The sequence below is a fragment of the Salmo salar genome, chromosome ssa08 (assembly GCF_905237065.1).
Source record: "Salmo salar chromosome ssa08, Ssal_v3.1, whole genome shotgun sequence".
NCBI classification, from domain to species: Eukaryota; Metazoa; Chordata; class Actinopteri; order Salmoniformes; family Salmonidae; genus Salmo; species Salmo salar.
The window spans coordinates 14,347,354-14,369,336 of NC_059449.1; the positions used below are offsets into that span (position 1 = coordinate 14,347,354).

General features: G+C 42.4%; 1 protein-coding gene across 2 annotated transcripts in view; it reads left to right on the forward strand.

Moving 5' to 3' along the window:
* The window catches only part of LOC106610230 (mucin-5AC), a 30,806-nt gene extending 12,118 nt beyond the window's left edge, over positions 1 to 18,688 (forward strand). For both annotated transcript variants that reach the window (XM_014209445.2, XM_014209446.2), the window contains exon 10: positions 17,059 to 18,688. The gene's annotated coding sequence lies outside the window, so the exon portion shown is untranslated. The remainder of the gene's footprint in view (positions 1 to 17,058) is intronic.
* The last annotated feature ends 3,295 nt before the right edge of the window (positions 18,689 to 21,983 follow it).

Consider the following 21,983-nt stretch of genomic DNA (forward strand, 5'->3'; position numbering starts at 1 on the left):
GCCTCCCTGAATTAACGTTGCAGTATAAATAGGACGTCATAACCACCAATCTACCGGTACTGCTGGTCATTATCTATCAGTCTGCATTAGATTATGGGTTCCCATCTTCGTAAATCTTCTTGACGAGGCTAATCCACATTGATATATATATATATATATTCCTTGAAGGGATGTTTGTGGTTGTCGATGCATCTGGACTCAATTCTCCATTGACGGTCATAAGATATTCCAGCATATATCACAGTTGAATTACTTGTGTAACGAGGATTTATATAGGCTCCAGGTTGAGTGAGAGGGACACATGTAGGCGTATTTGTTATACCTCTGCAATTTTATAACTTATTTATTGGACAGACGTCGTTTAGCCTCTACAAGAACAAGTCGTACAGCTAGAAGGAAACGACCACAACTTGCACATCAAATATCTTTCGCAATCTACCAAACAGCTCCCAACCCTCTTCAAGATCTCCTTGCCCACTTGCCGCTAAACAATGCATTTCTGATTTCCACTCATACTCTCTCATACAATTGTTCTGCTCATAACTCTGCCTCTTATCTCATTTCGATCAGGCACTCCAGCTAGATTCCTCAGACAGACCCCAGCAGCTTGGGTCCTCTCAGCCAGTCAGTCAGTCAGACAGGAAGTTATAACTATAGCCCCCTGCACCTGTGTCTCTCTTCTCTCTGAAGCCTGCCGCCACTACAGTGCTGCAGCCCAGGGCCTGGACCCTGAAGACCTGAGGAATCCACCCCGATCTTAGCAGCCGATGATAGGCCCAGATCTTAGACGCAACGTGTTAACAGTCACAGGTCGCCTCCCATTTCACAAAAAAGCAAACCCCCAGAAATCCCTGTTATCTCACATCCATCAGGGGTTGTCAGTCCCTCACTTTTTCCCACCCCTCTCTTCCTCCCCCCTTTTCTCTATCGCTCAGTCAGTAGTTTTGCTTGGCCTGCTTTTTTTGTGTGACCCTTAAGATGACATGTAGTGTTGACATTTCCTCATACAGTATAGTAGAATCACATAATGTAGAAAGATGTCTAGTGACCATCCCTCATAAAACTACATTTACAGCAGAATGAATTAGGTCTCATAAAACTACATTTACAGCAGAATGAATTAGGTCTCATAAAGCTACATTTACAGCAGAATGAATTAGGTCTCATAGAACTACATTTACAGCTGAATGAATTAGGTCTCATAAAACGACATTTACAGCAGAATGAATTAGGTCTCATAAAATGACATTTACAGCAGAATGAATTAGGTCTCATAAAACTACATTTTCAGCAGAATGAATTAGGTCTCATAAAACTACATTTACAGCAGAATGAATTAGGTCATGTAGGAGAGTGCAATTAGAAGAGAAGTCTACTGCATAGCACCACTGACAGACCTGTCCTTTATGGGTATTTAGGAAAGGCTGGATAAGAAGGGTGGGGATTTGTAAGGCAGCCCGTTGCGCCATCCCGGTGGGAAGAATAGTCAGGTTTCCCCTTTTTCTCCCTCTCTCTTTATTTTTTATTTCTCTCGCTCTCCCCCCTCCAGGATGGTTTGAGCAGGAGATTTAGAATGAGGGTCAGTAGGGGGAGAGGAGAGGCAGTGGACTAATGGATACATTTTTATGAACACTGTTTTTATAATGCAGGTATGCATGTGTACACTGCATGTACACTAATATGGACAGTGTAACCATAGTCATTCTTAAAGATGACTGACGTGTCTCCAACCTCCGTCTTTAAGGTAGGGGAAACCGTGAGAGAAAGTCTTGGTGGCTATGCTGTGGCTGTGCATGTAATTACAATCATTGCCTTCGGACTGCCATAATTAGTTCATTAGAGGATTGGATAATTGGTCCAGACACTCTCTGAAGAAATTACTACCTTGGTTCAGAGTATTTTACAATACACAAGGCCCCATACACCTCATTGTCCCAGGATCCATTTCACGTGATTTATTAACAGATGTATTTAACAGAATCGTTGGAGACAGAGTTGACCATGTAGATGGAGAATAACTAACCGTAGATAATATATGACGACGTTAATAATCCTACATGTGTAATGTAGCAAAATACAGCTGTTAAAATAACATGTTTTATGCTAGTTTCTATTTACCTATGTCACAGTCATATATATATATAATCACATATACCCACCGTTTAACATTTTAGTTCCTGGAGATTCTGGCATACCATTGCCTTCCAGAACTTTCATATGACTTACACAAACAGTGAGAACTGAGTCTACCAGGGCTACCTTCTAGCAGCAGGTTATTGATATGGTTTAGAGTTTCACACTGGGGGAGTGATATTGGATCACGGTAACTACAGCGACATTATTTATATTTCGGCAATGGAAAGCAAGTATGCCCACTGATAGGCTTGGTAGTTACACTCTTAGAAAAAAGGATTCCAAACGGGTTCTTTGGCTGTCCCCATAGGAGAACCCTTTTTTGTTCCAGGTAGAACACTTTTTGGTTTCAGGTAGATCCCTTTTGAGTTCCATGTAAAACCCTCTGGTAACGTTCTACATGGAACACAAAAGGGTTCTTCAAAGGGTTCTCCTATGGCACGTGTCAAACTCATTCCACGGAGGGACGAGGATTTTCGCTCCTCCTTTGTACTTAATTGATGAATTAAGGTCAACCTGGTTGTCTAGGTCTTCACTGAAAGGGAAAAACAAAAACCAACAGACACTAGGCCCCCATGGAATGAGTTTGACACCCCTGTCCTATGGGGACTGCCGAAGAACCCTTTTAGGTTCTAGATAGCACCTTTTTTGTCCTAAGACTGTAGCTTATTATTCTCACTGTTGAATTGTAGTTATTAACTCTATATTCTAAATACAGTGGAAAAGACGACGGATGATACAGCAGCTTCAGTTGTGGATTTCACATTTAGCATGAGGAGAAAATGCCCTTCTTGGAAGGAAAGCTCGGCCTTGCTCATACACAATAAGAAAAGCTGTCTATTTTGTGTTGTAGATACTGTACATAGAAAACAGACTGAATCGACCTTGAAGGAGTCATAAAAAGGAAAGAAAGAGAAAAGAAAGAAACAACCAGTCCTTTCTTCCTTCCACCTGGTTTAGGTAGTGATGAGCAAGCTGGAAAGCCTGAACTTGAAAGGCCTCTTGTCTCCCCCATCCAGGGGAGATAATGGACATGACCCGACAGCTCATGAAACAGCATAATTAGCTGGTTAGGCCGGCTGTGTTATTTTCCGATCGGGTTTGCTTTCATGCCGCCCGCTCTCGGGGGTTATCATAAATTTGACTGTGGAATAGCCCGTCGGTCCAGAGAGAGGGGAGAGAATGTGGGCAAGCCTAGCTAGTAATTAGTGTGGGCTATTTTATTGTTCAAGAGGTGCTTTTGTTCGATGTGATTGGACACATAGGTTCAAAGACAGGGCAAGGCTGTGTGGAGACTGAGGTCAAGGATCAGATGATGTTATCTCATGTGCTTATGAACAGATCTACTAACTTTGTGCTTAGATATATTTGTCATTCATCGGCCCCAAAATAAATATTTTTCTTGTTTATGTAGTGGCAATGCTGTCCCCAGTAATAACTAAAATAACAGACCTCCATTTTGTGGTTTGAGACCACCATTTTGGACATCCCAATGGCTCTATGGCAGTGTGAGAGGGGGCCTGGGCTCAGTAATAACAGTGGCTGGATGCTGCTGGGTGGTGTTTCCTGCATGTGTGGGTTTTGATGTGGTGATGGAGATGACAGGGCTCTGTCATGTCACCTGACTGGCTTGATGTTTTATCACAGGGAGGGACTAGTGGAAAGGCAGGCTGGGAAGGCCCCGTACACACACACAGGACAAAAACAGCTGGTGTCAGCTGATCCCAAATCTGCCTCTTGTGTCCTGTGCAACACAACAATGTTAGCCCACTAAGCTAAAAGCCTAAGCATTTGCTTGGGGAGCTAACAGAAGTCTTCAGGCCTCAGGCAGTTACTCATCAGACAAGCTTGATTCCCCAAACCATTACATAAGCAGTGTACAGTCGTGGCCAAATGTTTTGAGAATGACACAAATATTAATTTTCACAAAGTCTGCTGCCTCAGTTTGTATGATGGCAATTTGCATATACTCCAGAATGTTATGAAGAGTGATCAGATGAATTGCAATTAATTGCAAAGTCCCTCTTTGCCATGCAAATTAACTGAATCCCCCAAAAACATTTCCACTGCATTTCAGCCCTGCCACAAAAGGACCAGCTGACATCATGTCAGTGATTCTCTCGTTAACACAGGTGTGAGTGTTGATGAGGACAAGGCTGGAGATTACTCTGTCATGCTGATTGAGTTCGAATAACAGACTGGAAGCTTCAAAAGGAGGGTGGTGCTTGGAATCATTGTTCTTCCTCTGTCAAACATGGTTACCTGCAAGGAAACAAATGCCGTCATCATTGCTTTGCACAAAAAGGGCTTCACAGGCAAGGATATTGCTGTCAGTAAGATTGCACCTAAATCAACCATTTATTGGATCATCAAGAACTTCAAGGAGAGCGGTTCAATTGTTGTGAAGAAGGCTTCAGGGCGCCCAAGAAAGTCCAGCAAGCGACAGGACCGTCTCCTAAAGTTGATTCAGCTGCGGGATTGGGGCACCACCAGTACAGAGCTTGCTCCTGAATGGCAGCAGGCAGGTGTGAGTGCATCTGCACGCACAGTGAGGCAAAGACTTTTGGAGGATGGCCTGGTGTCAAGAAGGGCAGCAAAGAAGCCACTTCTCTCCAGGAAAAACATCAGGGACAGACTGATATTCTGCAAAAGGTACAGGGATTGGACTGCTGAGGACTGGGGTAAAGTCATTTTCTCTGATGTATCCCCTGTCCAATTGTTTGGGGCATCCGGAAAAAAGCTTGTCCGGAGAAGACAAGGTGAGCGCTACCATCAGTCCTGTGTCATGCCAACAGTAAAGCATCCTGAGACCATTCATGTGTGGGGTTGCTTCTCAGCCAAGGGAGTGGGCTCACTCTCAATTTTGCCTAAGAACACAGCCATGAATAAAGAATGGTACCAACACATCCTCCGAGAGCAACTTCTCCCAACCATCCAAGAACAGTTTGGTGATGAACAATGCATTTTCCAGCTTGATGGAGCACCTTGCCATAAGGCAAAAGTGATAACTAAGTGGCTCAGGGAACAAAACATCGATATTTTAGGTCCATGGCCAGAAAACTCCACAGACCTGAATCCCATTGAGAACCTGTGGTCAATCCTCAAGAGGCGGGTGGACAAAGAAAAACCCACAAATTCTGACAAACTCCAAGCATTGATTATGCAAGAATGGGCTGCCATCAGTCAGGATGTGGCCCAGAAGTTAATTGACAGCATGCCAGGGCGGATTGCAGAGGTCTTGAAAAAGAAGGGTCAACACTGCAAATATTGACTCTTTGCATCAACTTCATGTAATTGTCAATAAAAGCCTTTGACACTTATGAAATGCGTGTAATTACGTCAGTATTCCATAGTAACATCTGACAAAAGTATCTAAAGACACTGAGGCAGCAGACTTTGTGAAAATTAATATTTGTGTCATTCTCAAAACTTTTGGCCACGACTGTACTCTCTGCCCTGGCTCACCAACTGAGATAGACATTGTGCAGGGCTCCACACTGAGAATCATTCAACAATAGACCAGCTCAGGTTGTGTAATATGACAACAGCTGCATGTATCTACAGACTGATATTTATAATGTTAGATTAGATTAGTATTCAGCCGGTTATGTGGCTCACATAGCATGAGTAGTCCTCTACCCTGACAATTATCTAGTTATTACTGTATATAGCCATGAGATTAAACACTTATTGTGTTTGAATGAGATTAAAACACACATGTTTGTGTTGGTGGCTGACTGCTGCCTGTGACCAAAGTTTGAATGTGGAGTGCGTGGAGTCCGGTTTCAGTGTTGATTGTACTTAACTGTCTGAGGGTCCCAAATGCCCTATGACAAAATGGCGTCTCTGGCGTCTAGCTTTTTAATGTGATACTGTTATATACAGGCTCTGGATGTTACTGTTAGCCACTGTTCTGTCAAAAGACATTTCTTTGATCATGAAATGTATGCATCTTGTTTGACATCAATTCCTGACCTAATATCAACTTGTAATCCCTAAATTCCATTACTGACTGAAAGACCACATAATGAGCATCTTCATAGTCATTGTTTATCACACAACACTGTCAAACGACACCCCACATCTCATTTTGTAAAGGCATTACCCTCAACATTTCATACACCCCTTCTTTAATCCCTTGTGCCCTACTTATTTAAATCAGCTCTACACAGAAGGTCTTGAATTGCCTCCCTGTCTCCCTGTTTCTACTCAGCCAGTGTGTTGAGAGATGCAGAGTAAAGGTTCCCTTTGATGCTCAGATAAAGAGTTAAAAGCCTTCAGACACACCCTATGCTGGCTGGGCTCCGCACACTCTCTCTCTCACACACACACACACACACACACACACTGGCCTGGGTCCCCTCCTACGTTGAAGTCACTGGAGGCTGCTGAGGGGAGGACGGCTCATAGTAATGGCTGGAATGGAGTCATTGGAATGGTAAGAATCACATGGAAACCATGTGTTCGATACCATTCCATTGACTCCATTCCAGACATTATTTTGAGCCGTCCTCCCCTCAACAGCCTCCACTGTCTGACGTTACTGTGCTACATCCATCACAGATGGTTGATTTCTCTGTAAATCTTCACACCTTGTTTGTTTGCCTCTATTTATAGTGCTGATCCAGGCCGGATTGAAACAGGATAGGTCTAGCAGTGGATCTATTGACATATACAGGACCAGACACACCTACTAATTCAAGGGTTTTTCTTTATTTTTACTATTTTCTACATTGTAGAATAATAGTAAAGACATCAAAACTATAAAATAACACATGGAATCATGTAGTAACCAACAAAGTGTAAAACAAATCAAAATGTATTTTATATTTGATATTCTTCAAAGTAGCCACCTTTTGCCATGATGACGGCTTTGCACACTCTTGGCATTCTCTCAACCAGCTTCATGAGGTAGTCACCTGGAATGCATTTCAATTAACAGGTGTGCCTTGTTAAAAGTTAATTTGTGGAATTCCTTCTTATTTTGTTTGAGCCAATCACTTGTGTTGTGACAAGGTAGGGGTGGTATACAGATATAGCCCTATTTGGTAAAAGACCAAGTCCATATTATGGCAAGAACAGTTCAAATAAGCAAAGAGAAACGACAGTCCATTACTTGAAGACATGAAGGTCAGTCAATCCGGAACATTTCAAGAACTTTGAATGTTTCTTCAAGTGCAGTCACAAAAACCATCAAGCTCTATGATGAAACTGGCTCTCACAAGGACCGCCACAGGAAAGGAAGACCCAGAGTTACCTCTGCTGCAGAGGATAAGTTCATTAGAGCTAACAGCCTCAGAAATTGCAGCCCAATAAATCCTTCACAGAGCTCAAGTAACAGACACATCTCAACATCAACTGTTCAGAGGAGACTGCGTGAGTCAGGCCTTCATGGTCGAATTTCTGCAAATAAACCACTTCTAAAGGACACCAATAAGAAGAAGACTTGCTTGGGCCAAGAAACACGAGCAATGGACATTAGACCAGTGGAAATCTGTCCAAATTAGAGATGTTTGGTTCCAACCGCTGTCTTTGTGAGATGCGGAGTAGGTGAATGGATGATCTCCGCATGTGTGGTACCCACTGTGAAGCATGGAGGAGGAGGTGTGATGGTGTGGGGGTGCTTTGCCTGTGACACTGTCAGTGATTTATTTAGAATTCAAGGCACACTTAACCAGCAAGGCTACCACAGCATTCTGCAGCGATACGCCATCCCATCTGGTTTGTGCAACAGTTATCATTTGTTTTTCAACAGGACAATGACCCAACACACTTCCAGGCTGTGTAAGGGCTATTTGACCAAGAAGCAGAGTGAAGGAGTGCTGCAGCAGATGACTTGGCCTCCACAATCATCTGACCTCACCCCAATTACCTGACCTTACCCCAATTGAGATGGTTTGGGATGAGTTGGACCGCAGAGTGAAGGAAAAGCAGCCAACAACTAGGCAAGCATATGTGGGAACTCCTTCAAAACTGTTGGAAAAGCATTCCAGGTGAAGCTGGTTGAGAGAATCCCAATAATTTGATTTTATTTTTTAAACACTTTTCTGGTTACTACATGATTCCATGTGTTATCTCATAGTTTTGATGTCTTCACTATTATTCTACAATGTAGAAAATAGTAAAAATAAAGAAAAGGTTGGTGTAGGTGTGTCAACTTTTGACTAGTACTGTACATCTACATGTACAGTGCATTCGGAAAGTATTCAGACCCCTTGACTTTTTCCACATTTTGTTCCGTTACAGCCTTATTCTAAAATGGATTAAATTGTTTTTTGTCCTCATCAATCTACACACAATACCCCATAATGACAAAGCAAAAACAGGTTTTTAGAAAAGTTTGCAAAAAATTCAAATAACTGAAATATCACATTTTCGTAAGTATGCACACCCGTTACTCAGTACTTTGTTGAAGCATCTTTGGCAGCGATTACAGCCTCATGTCTTCTTGGGTATGACGCTACAAGCTTTGCACATCTGTATTTGGGGAGTTCCTCCCATTCTTCGCTGCAGATCCTCTCAAGCTCTGTCAGGTTGGATGGGGAGCGTTGCTGCACAGCTATTTTCAGGTCTCTCCAGAGATGTTTGATCGGTTTGAAGTTCGGGCTTTGGCTGGGTCACTCAACGACATTCAGAGACATGTCCTGAAGCCATTCCTGCGTTGTCTTGGCTGTGTGCCAAGGGTCGTTGTCCTGTTGGACGGTGAACCTTCGCCCCAGTCTGAGGTCCGGAGCGCTCTGGTGCAGGTTTTCATCAAGGATCTCTCTGTTATTTGCTTTGTTTCTCTTTCCCTCGATCCTGACTAGTCTCCCAGTCATACCGCTGATAAACATCCCTACAGCATGATGCTGCCACCACCATGCTTCACCGTAGGGATGGTGCCAGGTTTCTTCCAGACGTGACGCTTGGCATTCAGGCCAGAGTTCAATCTTGGTTTCATCAGACCAGAGAATCTTGTTTCTCATGGTCTGAGAGTCATTTAGTTGCCTTTTGGCAAACTCCAAACGAGCCGACATGTGCCTTTTTTACTGAGAAGTGGCTTCCTTCTGGACACTTTACCATAAAGGACTGATTGGTGAAGTGCTGCAGAGATGGTTGCCCTTTTGGAAGTTTCTCCCATCTCCATAGAGGAACTCTGGAGTTCAGAGTTACCATTGGGTTCTTGGTCACCTCCCTGACCAAGGCCCTTCTCCCCCAATTGCTCAGTTTGGCCAGGCTGCCAGCTCTAGGAAGAGTCTTGGTGGTACCCTTCCACAGACCTCTGCCTCGACACAATCCTGTCTCAGAGCTCTACGGACAATTCCTTCTACCTCATGGCTTGGTTTTTGCTCTGACGTGCACTGTCAACTGTGGGACCTTATATAGACAGGTGTGTGCCTTTCCAAATCATGTCCAATCAATTGAGTTTACTATAGGTAGACTCAAATTAAGTTGTAGAAACATCTCAAGGATGATCAATGGAAACAGGATGCACCTGAGCAAAGTTTTGAGTCTCATAGAAAAGGGTCTGAATGCTTATGTAAATAAATTATTTTCCTAATACATTTCTAAAACCTGTTTTCGCTTTGTCATTATGGGGTATTGTGTGTAGATGAGGGGAAAAAATGTAATCCATTTTAGAATAAGGCTGTAAAGTAACAAATGTGGAACAAGTTAAGGGGTCTGAATGCTTTCCGAATGCACTGTTTATTCAATCTTTGACACTCTTACTGACAGTTGTGGCTGCTTTGTGTGATGTATTGTTGTCTCTACCTTCTTGCACTTTGTGCTGTTGTCTGTGCCAATAATGTTTGTACCATGTTTTGTGCTGCTTCCATGTTGTGTCGCTACCATGCTGTGTTGTTGTCTTAGGTCTCTCTTTACGTAGTGCTGTGTTTTCTCTCTTGTCGTGATGTATGTTTTGTCCTATATTTATTTTTCATTTTTAATCCCAGCCCTTATCCCCGCAGGAGGACTTTTGCCTTTTGGTAGGCCATCATTGTAAATAAGAATTTGTTCTTAACTGACTTGCCTAGTTTAATAAAGGTTAAATAAATAAATAAATATTCCACGTGGGAGTATATTCACTTTTGGTTGGTAGGCAGAAACAGAAACACTTCCTACAACTGTAACCCAGCTGTCTTTTCCTTTGGCTTTATCGGTCAGGTGTGTTTCGGACGATCTAAATGTGTTTAGAATGCAAGAGGGTAAATTTACAAGAGGGCCACTTACAGGTGCTAATTAATCTATTATAAACATACACCCAAGGCTTCCTGTTAGCTTTGCATCTGTCATGACCGGGTCGTATCCCTTTGCCCTTTTCCTGTTTTCTTTTCTTTTTTTTCTCTTTTTCTTTTACCAACACTCAGCGAAACCATTAGTATATTTAACCTTTACTATATTTAAACGTTAGGATGCAGCCCTGCCTCACAGTACAGTACACAACTGCTGGTGTGGGTGGAATGTAGCTAATGTAGCTATCTAGCTGCTCGTTATTGAAACACTATCACATTCTGTGGCAGAGGTCAGAGCAAACTGGGTGTCAAATTCATCTTGTGAAAAATCCAATAACTGAGTGAAAAAGACATTTGCTAGTTCAGCCAGTTGATTTAGTGGCAGTTGTTTGCTATAACAACCCTAAGTATACAAGTCAATAAAAGACAAAATTCAGATAACCCCTTAGCTAGTTTAGATACCGTTTGGCTCATTGACTATTATGGATCTCCACCAATGTTAACACCATGTCAATCTTCATTTGTAGCCTGTGCTAGAGGACATGGCTTTCCAAACAATTTAGAGGCAGGTTGTTTTGAAAGAAAGCCCCATTATGTGGTCATCATGGCTTGCCTTTGTAGAAGAAGCTGAAACCTTGACAAATGGGGTCAAGTCAAACAGATGCTTGAGAGCTATCTATAACCAATAAGGAACTCCAACCTCCTTCTCCAACCACTCTCTCTCTCTCTCTCTCTCTCGCTCTCTCTCTCTCGCTCTCTCTCTGTTTGAATGATAGTTTAGCTGTTTTATCATATACTTACACCATACTCATATAGTCGCCTAAAATATAGCCTTCCGTTGCTATCAAACTCTTGTTGCGTAGTAAGCTGATTAGCCTTGTTCATTAGCTTTCTGTAGAATACAAGGGAGTATAACTGAGACATTGATTTGAGTATCTATTGCTAGCCCTGGTCCGTGATATTTTTACACACTATACTGTGCCTCTCTTTATGAAAGGAAGCATCTCTCCTTTATGTGACCTGAAACCATCCCCCAACCCATTAGTCATATCGGCAGTGCGTTTACCACTGCTATCTGGTCCAGAGATCAGTCAGATCGCGTTTGTATAATACCACACACATCTCACGTGTTCACTTCCTGAACTTGTCTCCACATCACAAAACCGCTAGGTGGGGTCGGTCCAACTTCCTGCTTGGGTTCCTTGACCTTCAGTGACCCTTTGCGGTGGGAGCTAAGTGAAAAGGTCAGAGGTCAGCGCAACCTAATTAAAGGGTATACGCTGACCACAAGGAGGGGAGTGATGTACTCCCTGTGTCCTAGGAGACACACCCACATTCTTTAGTGGTCACTGAGACATGTCCATGCAGAGGTTGAGCTAGAGGGAATTGTCCTCAAGGAACCTCTAGACCTGCACACACTTAAAGCTGCAATATGTAACTGTTTGGGGGACCCGACCAAATTCACATAGAAATGTGTCATTCTCAACTCTAAGAAGTGGTAGATATGTTCTAGGTGCATTATTTCTATGCTTCCCGTTCTTACCTTTCGTTGTTGCGAAATTTACTTTCTGTTTCATACACCAGCTTCAAACAGCAACATATTTTGGGGTATTTTTATAAGATATTTCACAGCGGTTTAGATGGTACAATGATTCTCTACACTATACATTGCTTGTTTGGTCACATAAACTAAAATTAGGCAAACTATTAGAAATTTAGCAACCAGGAAATGGCAGAGCGATTTCTGCATATTGCACCTATAAACATACAGATGACACACACACACACACACACACACACACACACACACTGTCACGACTTCTGCCGAAGTCGATGCCCCTCCTTGTTCGGGTGGTGCTCGGCGGTCGACGTCACCGGTCTTCTAGCCATCATTGATCCATTTTTCATTATCCATTGGTTTTGTCTTGTCTTCCTACACATCTGGTTCCAATCCCATTCTTTACATGCTGTGTATTTAATCCTCTGTTTCCCCTCATGTCCTTGTCGGAGATTGTTTGTGGTTATGTGTTCGTGTATTTTGTATAGGTGTGCGACGGGTTAGTTTACCCATGTTTATTTTTTTATGTACTTTGGTTTTGGAGTTTGTTTTATATATATTAAACTACTCCAGTTACACCAAGTTGGTTTCTCCTGCGCCTGACTTCCCTGCCACCTACACACACACACACACACACACACACACACACACACACACACACACACACACACACACACACACACACACACACACACACACAAGGTAAAGGAAGATAATTCTTAAGAGCTCACTTTTACAATTTCACTGTTCACTATACCCTCTACCTAACCCTGGACGGTGACCTCTGACCTTTTTTGAGTGTTTGTATTTTAGACTCTTCCCAAGAGTTCCACCATAGCTGTCACGTTTTCCCTTCTCACTCTTGTATTCTCACCATGCTACCAGACAGCTGGTTGCCAAGTGCTGTAAGACACACACCGTCACTGACTTCGCTTTAGGAGCTAAATAATAATAATAATAATAATAATAATAATACTGGTCTGTCAACAAAGGAAAGCAGATGATAGAAAGGCAATGGCAATAAAATAATATGGCTATAAGTTTGATATGCTATATGGAAATGGTATTTACACCTTGGTAGCTTAGCTTGTCAGCGGTCACCCAGGTTCCATAGCTCTCTAAATAGAGGCCCGTTGTTCGACACCACAGGGTTTTCCGAATAGCACCTAGTATCTTCATTGCAGCTAGCAGCAGCCCTTGACATCGTGTGTGTGATCTGGTAGCATGCTATGATGTGATGCCCACTTTGCCCAGACACTATTCCTAGAGATAGAGGCTACTACTCTATTCTATTATTGCATCCGGATGTTCCATTGAGCTTTACAAAGGAGACCAGGCCAAAGGCCAGTCTATTGCAGATGTAGGATCTTCATTTGAGACAGTTTGCAACAGGAAACGTGGATTAAAATTCATCTACATTTTTGTTGGGGTAAATACATATTTCGTAAGGGAAAATCAAGTCTGAAATTTCGTCGTGGAATTACTAAGCCTTTTTGAACCTCAAATAGTCCACAAGTTTTAAATGTCCTGCTTTGCAGGAAAGTTCTCCTGCAACAGGGTGATCAAATTAGATCTGTCCCTATACTCTGAAGTTGAAATCCGGTATCCTAGACTAACAATGAAGGACAATAATACAGTCACTGAACAAAATCCTTACAGTTCCTCTGACCAACACCATCTGTCACTTCCAGTTGTTTTACAGACAGTCAGTGCTTTGAGGACCTACTAGTAGTTCAGAAAATCATTTGTGGGGAGTTGGGAGGTGCAGTTAGTCGAACGTCTCTAGTAGTCAGCAGAACTAAGGTCAGGCTTTGTTTACTGAACAGAATTCCCCTGGGGCAGGATTATCCAGATAATCTCCTGGGAATTGAGTCCGCCCGCCAAATGCCGGATTAGGGAAGTGGCCGATCCTTTCAGCTCCTCTAGAGTCCCTAGGCTCAGTTTTTCAAAAGTTATCTAGCTGGATTTTGGCAATCGGATACGATTTAAATGAATAGAACGAGTGTCCCAATTCAAGTCAATAATTACTCTGTTCTATTCAGTCTATTTCTATGCATTTAATCCTATCCGATAGGCGAAATCTAGATAGATAACTGGGCCTGGCGATGCCTTCTCCACACTCATTCACAAATACTGTCACCTTTCTATGTACAAAGCAATAAGTACTGTGGATGGATTTAGTCTTAGTTCCTGACAAGGTATTTCTATTCTCATGAGCCATAACCAAATCTCTACATCAGTCAAGAGAGAGCATGGTATTTCCAACTATCTTACTATCTCTGGATGGACTGATGTCATAGTACCAAACCAGTCATCGTTCTGATCTCATTGACAGTCCCCATGAGATCAGATTCTGTCCTGGAGGCACACTGTTTGGAAGGAGCAGCAGCCATAACAGCTTCATGTCCATCCCCATAATGCGATTCTGCCTGTGACTTCAATAGTATGTAAGGGATAGACCTGTCACCATCCTCTGCTTGGTGTATTTTCTGCCGGTGTCTCCATCCAACGTAATTGGTTGTTTTAGCATTCCTGTCCACTCCTCCTGGGTCTAACCTACTCTCCGGGCCTCTGGGCCTACTGTGATCAGAGACTTGGTGAAAGATGGACATTCACCTGCTGGTATCGCCTCAAGCATCAGCTCCAACCTCCAACATTCCTTCCTCAGGCCCAAACTGACGAGTCCCACCACGGCTTAACATGCCTGTGTCTTTCAGTGTGTTAGTCATCGCGGTTGGGGGACTTTTCTCCCCACTCTCTAGGTGTTAGAACAGTTTACTTTAAATCAACGCTTTAGGTATGTTACACTGCGGCCACTATTGCTACGTTTTGATGTGTGTGTATGGTGGTTTTAAAATAGAGATGTTTTACCGGATGTTTGATAGTGAAATGTTACTGGTTGAGAAATAGTAATACAAGTTGACGCAGGGCTGTGCATATTCATGACTATGATGAATTTGGCTTTTGTTGTTGTAAATGTAATGCATTATGTTTATATTGCACGTAAACCTATTAGAAGAAACACTGTACCTTTAAATGAACTTGCGGTTTTGTTCTTCCTCAGCAAGCTTTCACATTGATATTAACAACTGCATACTAAATATGTAGTAAATCGCTGCATTGCATTTTTTACATTTACATTTTAGTCACTTAGCAGATGCTCTTATCCAGAGCGACTTACAGTAATGAATGCACACATTTCATTTCATGCATTTTTTTTTTTCTTGTACTGGCCCCCCATGGGAATCGAACCCACAACCCTGGCGTTACACACACCATGCTGGCATTGCAAACACCATGCTCTACCAACTGAGCCACAGGGAAGGCCACTGTTGCTTTGACCTGAAAGCTATTACGATTAGCTATTAAACTTTTCAGCACTTAACCTTTCAGTTGTTAATCTGTCAGATCAAACCGGTTTTTGCTTCCCTAGTTATTTTCTCTGTTTTTACATGCCCATACTAATAGGTAGGTAATTAGCTTAGACACATGCATTGCTCTTTCATTCAAAGTGTTTCCAAAAACGTCTTTATGGAAACGTCTTCTGACAAAATGGACAATTACAGTTCTATTGTATTCTACCATGCAGTGTAGGAATATTGACTGCATGGAACAGGTAGTTTAGAGGAGACCGTTGTGATGACGAGTGGACGGTTCCAAGAGGCCAGATCTGCTTTACTGCACGCTGTAAAAGCCCAGGGGAGATGGAAAGAGCGGTGATAAATTGTAACATTTGAAACTGTCCCTCTGTGATGTCATAAAGCAATGATAAAACAGGTATATAGTCAGTTTAGGACAGAAAGGATTTCGGATTTCACTTAGTTTCCACCTGTCGTTTTTAGAGGGGGGTAAAGGTGAAGGTAGTAAACAGGTCTATGCAGGTTGTAGGTAATGAGACTGAAAACCGGTTGAGGTTTTGGTCTATTACTATCCGTTAACAAAATGATAGGTGGAAACTTACCTCCGCTACAGTTCAAACACTTGACTCCTAGGCCTTACTACAATGTGAGCAATCTAATCAATTGTAATCACTACTTTTGTAAGCCAGCATTTGAGCTCTTGTTCAGAGACCAGATTGAGGAGGTGGTAGTCTCTCGCTGGACTCAGGTTAGCCTTCGTAGCATTTTCCCCAGAGTCACTAAATCCCCAGTGGAATGTCAAGCCTTTCAGTGACTAGGTTTCTCCTTCACTATAGTAACTGCCTAACTGGGGGTTCTCTCCACACAGATCCCTATCTGTTCCTATATGGCTCAACTTTAGCTCAGTTTAGCCCAGCCACTTCACAGAGCTGTGCGAGAGCTCAACTGTCCTGCAATATGCAATCAGACCCTTAGTAATCACATAAAGCTGTTCTCTGTTACCCGGTCTCCTTTTTATTGCATGCATTTGAGATTACCGGGGGTCACATTTGAAAGTGCAACGGCAGGATATAAGAGCTGTGAGGATGAGACACTCCTACAGCATGGCCGGTTTTCATTGATTTGGTGATGTACTATAGACTGCACTCCATCCATATCCAATAAACACCTGTTAGCTGCCTTCAGTTCTTATTTATAGGAGTTTTATGTATGAAATCTGTACACGCAGCTTTTTGTCGATCCAAAAGTGAATCTAGTCTAAGTCACCAATTGCTTTTTAAGGAGTTGAACCACCTCAACTCCACGGTCTTTACACCTAGGGGGCATACACCGGTTCGAAGAATCCATAAAAGGGTCATCATAAATCAATTCAATAGAGATTTTTTTTTTTCAATGTCCGGTATCCTGTCCCGCAAACAGATGTTTCAGCACAGGTGTCAAAGGTCAGAGGCCACGTAAACATGGTCAAAGCAGAAGGTACGGCAGGGGGTTACAGGTGATGAGAGCCAGGATAGTGGTGTCACAGGATGACTAAGGACACAACTTTCCAGGAACATCCAGCCAGGTAGAAATATAGATGGAGAAAACTGAGGAGAAAGTTAAAAAGCCCTGAAAGGTAGCCCAGTTTGATCTCCCCATCGTGACGCTTCATCGATTACAAAGCAGGATTAGCAAAGGTTGAAGCTAAGTGCTTTTCAGATGAATAACTGTTCTGCACAACAAAATGAATCATTTGAATCATGAATGACCCACTGACTTCATGCTGACTTCCACGTTGTTTCTTTGTGTTTTTTAGGCTGAAGAAAAAACGTGAAGTAAAAGGTAAATTCATCGGGAAACGCCTGAAAACAAAGTATTTCTTTCAATTCATATTATATAGGCTAGTTGATTAAGTTGATGTTTTCTCTGTCTATAAACAATTTAACTATTGTTGTCTTTTATATCTCAGGATAACCTACGGAAATGCTAAGTTAAATTTCACAAATGCTATCATTATATTCTGGTACTTTTATTATACTGTATTTTTGTTATCATAGCCTTCGGAGTTAATACGCCTAATTTTGATTCATTCATTTAAATTCTAAACATATGCCCTGCGTCATAGGGTCCATGTCTCGTGTGTGTGTGTGTGTGTGTGTGTGTGTGTGTGTATAGTATAGATAGGAAGTATGTCTTTAGGGAAGAGTAGCAGTGTCAGTATGTGTTCATGATGTTGTTCTGATTTAATTAGGATTTATACCACGGCATTGTTGAATACTGATTTCTGATTGGCTTGAAGGGCATTCTAGAAAGCTGCATTATTTATTTACATAAACTCATATGAAGTCATACGAGATATGAGGTCATGTATGAACTTAAAATTGTTAAGATCTCTGTTTCCAAGATACATTTTTGGGGAGATCAGTTTCAAATCTTTATGCAGATTTTTCACATTCCCCTCAAGCTATATTGTCAATTCATTTGTCTTTTTGAAAAAACGGCAATACTTCCATTGTCATGTTCTGTACATTTTATTTGCATGGATTTGATTACATCCTTTTTGGCTGTTTTGATGTCAGTAGCTAGATAAATGTAGTGAATGTGTCACAATATGTCTGTTATTGGGCGATCTCAGTCCTACTCAGCGTGAAGCTTGTGTTTTATTCATGTTCTTCAACTTCCCCTCGTGTCAGCTGGGCCTCGTTCAGGAGCCAAACGTTGTGGAAACGTTGCAGATAGAAATGTCATGATTAGAGCTGACGTGATACCTGATTCCGCATCTCACAGAGGCATGTCTGTTCTGCAAAATATATTTCTGAACGTTTCACAATGTTGTGCCCTGCTAAATGCAGCCATGGTCCCCCACATACAGTGAACTGGACCCTGCTATTGCGAGGCCACCTGTTAATACCCTCATGAATTAGAAACCAGGCTATCGAGCCAATCCACTGCATCTCCATCCAAGAAGACATCCTAAAAGGCTTATGGGTGGATTGCTCTGGATGATGCTAATAATAGCAGATATGCTATAATTTCCACGTAGTAAAACACAACAAATAAAAGGAGAGGAAAGGGAGGCCAGGGCTAGATACAGTCCAAGCCAAGAAGATAGCAGTGTTGGTTCATGATCCAGGGGAAATGAAAGTGATACTGTGATATAGCTTAGCTATGACAGAAAGATACAGCTGGGAGAGGTGGGATACGGGCGAGAACTCCAAACTGTTTCCTTTACAGGATAGTTTATCTTCTTTCTACACACTCATTCACAAACATCCCAATGTAGTGTGTCAAAATATACCTCCTTTTTTTTCATGCATCAAGTCTAAAATCTTGACACAAATAAAATGTTAAAAGCTAAGTAGTCTAGAAGACGTTTCCATAAACAATGCTCTGTCTAGAACACCTGTTTCTCTTGTTTGTACATTTTAATAAATCTATCAAAAACATCTGTAGCATCTAGCTGTGGTTTTTCTAAAAGTGTGGAGACGGCACTTCCTTCTCTCAGATTTTTCAAGGGGAAAAAACATTTCTAGAAACCTTTTTAAAATAGTTGTCATTGTAACAAGGTTCCCCTAGTCTCAAGGTTCCCCTAAACATGTAATTTCTTCTTGCTGACCGGCCAACTGTCCAGCATCTCGCCTCCGGTCCAGCCGGTCATGTTATGGTGAGTGTAAACACGGGCTACAGGTGTCAATGCGTTCGCTTCAAAGTGACAGCGTTAAAAGACAGGAATTCCCTGACACTGTGCCACACATTCCTGGGACTGCAGTGCAGCACTCCCTCAAGTCTCTAGCAGGGCTCTTTTAGCTGGACTGGCGTTCAATAGCTAGCTCATTATCACCGCTAATTAGACCTTGAATATAGCCTTGGAACATGGATCGACCATGACATTGTGTTTGTAGACTACCTAGCACTCCATCTAAACTCCTTCAGTGTGAACTCCTTCGGCCGTGTGCCTTCTCACACCGCTGGAGGTGTACAGTTATTCCCTGACAATGCACAGTCTTGTGCATTAATGCTTACTTATGACCATAAATTACTTGTGATCATACATACTTTTTAAAGTCTTATGTAATGTAGTTATAGTACCACCCATCTAGTGCCTAGTTTTTGGGCCTGTTCCAGGTGCTATATGAAGCTTGTCTCCAGGGCTTCTGTCCTGTTCTGCCTAGTGATAACGCCAGGTGATAACACCAGTCCCTACAGCCAGCGGACCAATCGGGTGGTTTTTACATCTTAATCCACCATTAAGAGCTGAAATGCTGCGTTGGGCCTTGTGGTGAGTTCGTGACGGCAGGAGAGGCACTGGAATGCAGGCTCATACCCTCCAAAGCTGACCACAGTCATTGGGACCTCGCGCCAACCAGCTAAAGGAGGCAGAATACTACCCTCCTCCCATCCTCTCCCTGAACTGAACCGGATCCAAATGTATTAGGATCCTTCTTGGTATCCCCTATTTATACACTGTGTATTTTTACAGGCGGGCCGGATGATTCGGATGCTAGCGTCAAAGGGTGAAAGCAAAGAGAAAGGGGTTATGGTGGACCCTCTTTCTGGGTGCTATTCTGAGGATGTGGAGGGGGGCTTATCAGAGGTGATCAGGGAAAGGTGGCCACTAGAACTTCTCCATGTTCAGAATCTGGTAAATGGGACCTTCTAAACGTGCACAACATGACCAAAAGTATGTGAACACCTGCTCGTTCAAACATCTCATTCCAAAATCATGGGCATTAATAAGGAGTTGGTCCATCCTTTGCTGCTATAACATCCTCCACTCTTCTAGGAAGGCTTTCCACTAGATGTTGGAACATTACTGTGGGGACTTGCTTCCATTCAGCCACAAGCATTAGTGAGGTCGGCCATTGATGTTGGGCGATTAGGCCTGGCTCACAGTCGGCGTTCCAAAGGTGGTTGATGGGATTGAGGTCAGGGCTCTGTGCAGGCCAGTCAAGTTCTTTCACACCAATCTCGACAAACCATTTCTGTATGGACCTCTGTTTGCGAAAGGGGGCATTGTCATGCTGAAACAGGAAAGGAATTTCCCCAAACTGTTGCCACAAAGTTGGAAGCACAAAATGGTCTAGAATGTCATTGTATTCTGTAGCGTTAAGATTTCCCTTCACTGGAACTAAGGGGCCTAGCCCAAACCATGAAAAACAGCCCAAGACCATTATTCCTCATCCACCAAACTTTACAGTTGGCACTATGCATTGGGGCAGGTAGCATTCTCCTGGCATCCGCCAAACCCCGATTCGTCCGTCGGACTGTGAAGCGTGATTCATCACTCCAGAGAACGCGTTTCCACTGCTCCAGAGTCCAATGGCAGCGAGTTTTACACCACTCCAGCCAATGTTTGGCATTGCGCATGGTGATCTTAGGGTTGTGTGCGGATGCTCACCTATGGAAAACCATTTCATGAAGCTCCAGACAAACCGTTTTTGTGCTGACAATGCTTCCAGAGTCAGTTTGGAACTCGGTAGTGAGTGTTGCAACCGAGGACAGATGATTTTTACGCGCTTCTGCACTCGGCAGTCCCGTTCTGTGAGCTTGTGTGGCCTACCACTTTGCGGTTGAGCCGTTGTTGCTCCTAGAAGTTTCCACTTTACAATAACAGCCCTTACAGTTGACAGGGGTATCTCTAGCAGGGCTGAAATTTGATGAACTGACTGGAAAGGTGGTATCCTATGATGGTGTGACATTGAAAGTCATTGAGCTATTCAGTAAGGCCATTCTACTGCCAGTGTTTGTTTATGAATTACACTATAATTTTAGTAATTTAGCAGACGCTCTTATCCAGAGCGACTTACAGTAGAGTGCATACATTTTTATTACATTTTTACATACTGGCCCCCCGTGGGAATATTGCATGACTGTGTGCTCGATTTTATACACCTGTCAGCAACGTGTGTCTGAAATAGCCAAATGCACTAATTTGAAGGAGTGTACACGGGTTCAAAATAGCAGATTTGGACACTGATAGGCATTTTAAATTGGATGCAGTGGCTGTACAGTAACATGCTATACATGATGTCAGAGGTCAAGGTCTCCACTTCACAATTCAGTATTGGTTTTGACTGACAGCAGTTCTGAATTTGAACATCGCGAGCAACAAAAAATTGTTGTGCAACATATTTTGTTGTCTGAGTGAGGGAAATGCCGTAAATAAAGAGGACTCTATGTATTTTGAAAGACGAGGTGATTAGGATTATAATAAATATACCGCTTTGATGTCATACAAGCCAAACACCAGTGAGTCCAAATGTGCACGTCACATTTCCATATCATAAAACTCAGGTCTTATACAGTGTCAACGTTTATGATCACTAAGCTTGATGTACAGTTACAAGACGACATGGCGTCATGCCCTGGGTTGTTCTGAACAGAATGAACCCGTTTCTACATCTGCGTTTTCTGAGAAAAATGTGAACATCTCACTCACTTGTTCTATGAATGTAAATCTGTGATAGATTTTTGGGAAAACCTTGCTGAATATTTATTTACCGTTTTGAACACTACCCATGTTTTTGACATGAAGGATATAATATGTTACTATTGCAATGATAACAAAACCATTGAAATGATAGTGAATTTGTTTTATTCTTGTTGCCAAATACTTTATACTCAAATAAAAATTACAAATATTTTTGATTGAATTGAATCATCATTGTAAGACATTATCCATAGTGAATAACAAAAAGAATAACATCTTACTGAATCATTATAATGCCGGTTTTTTTCAGT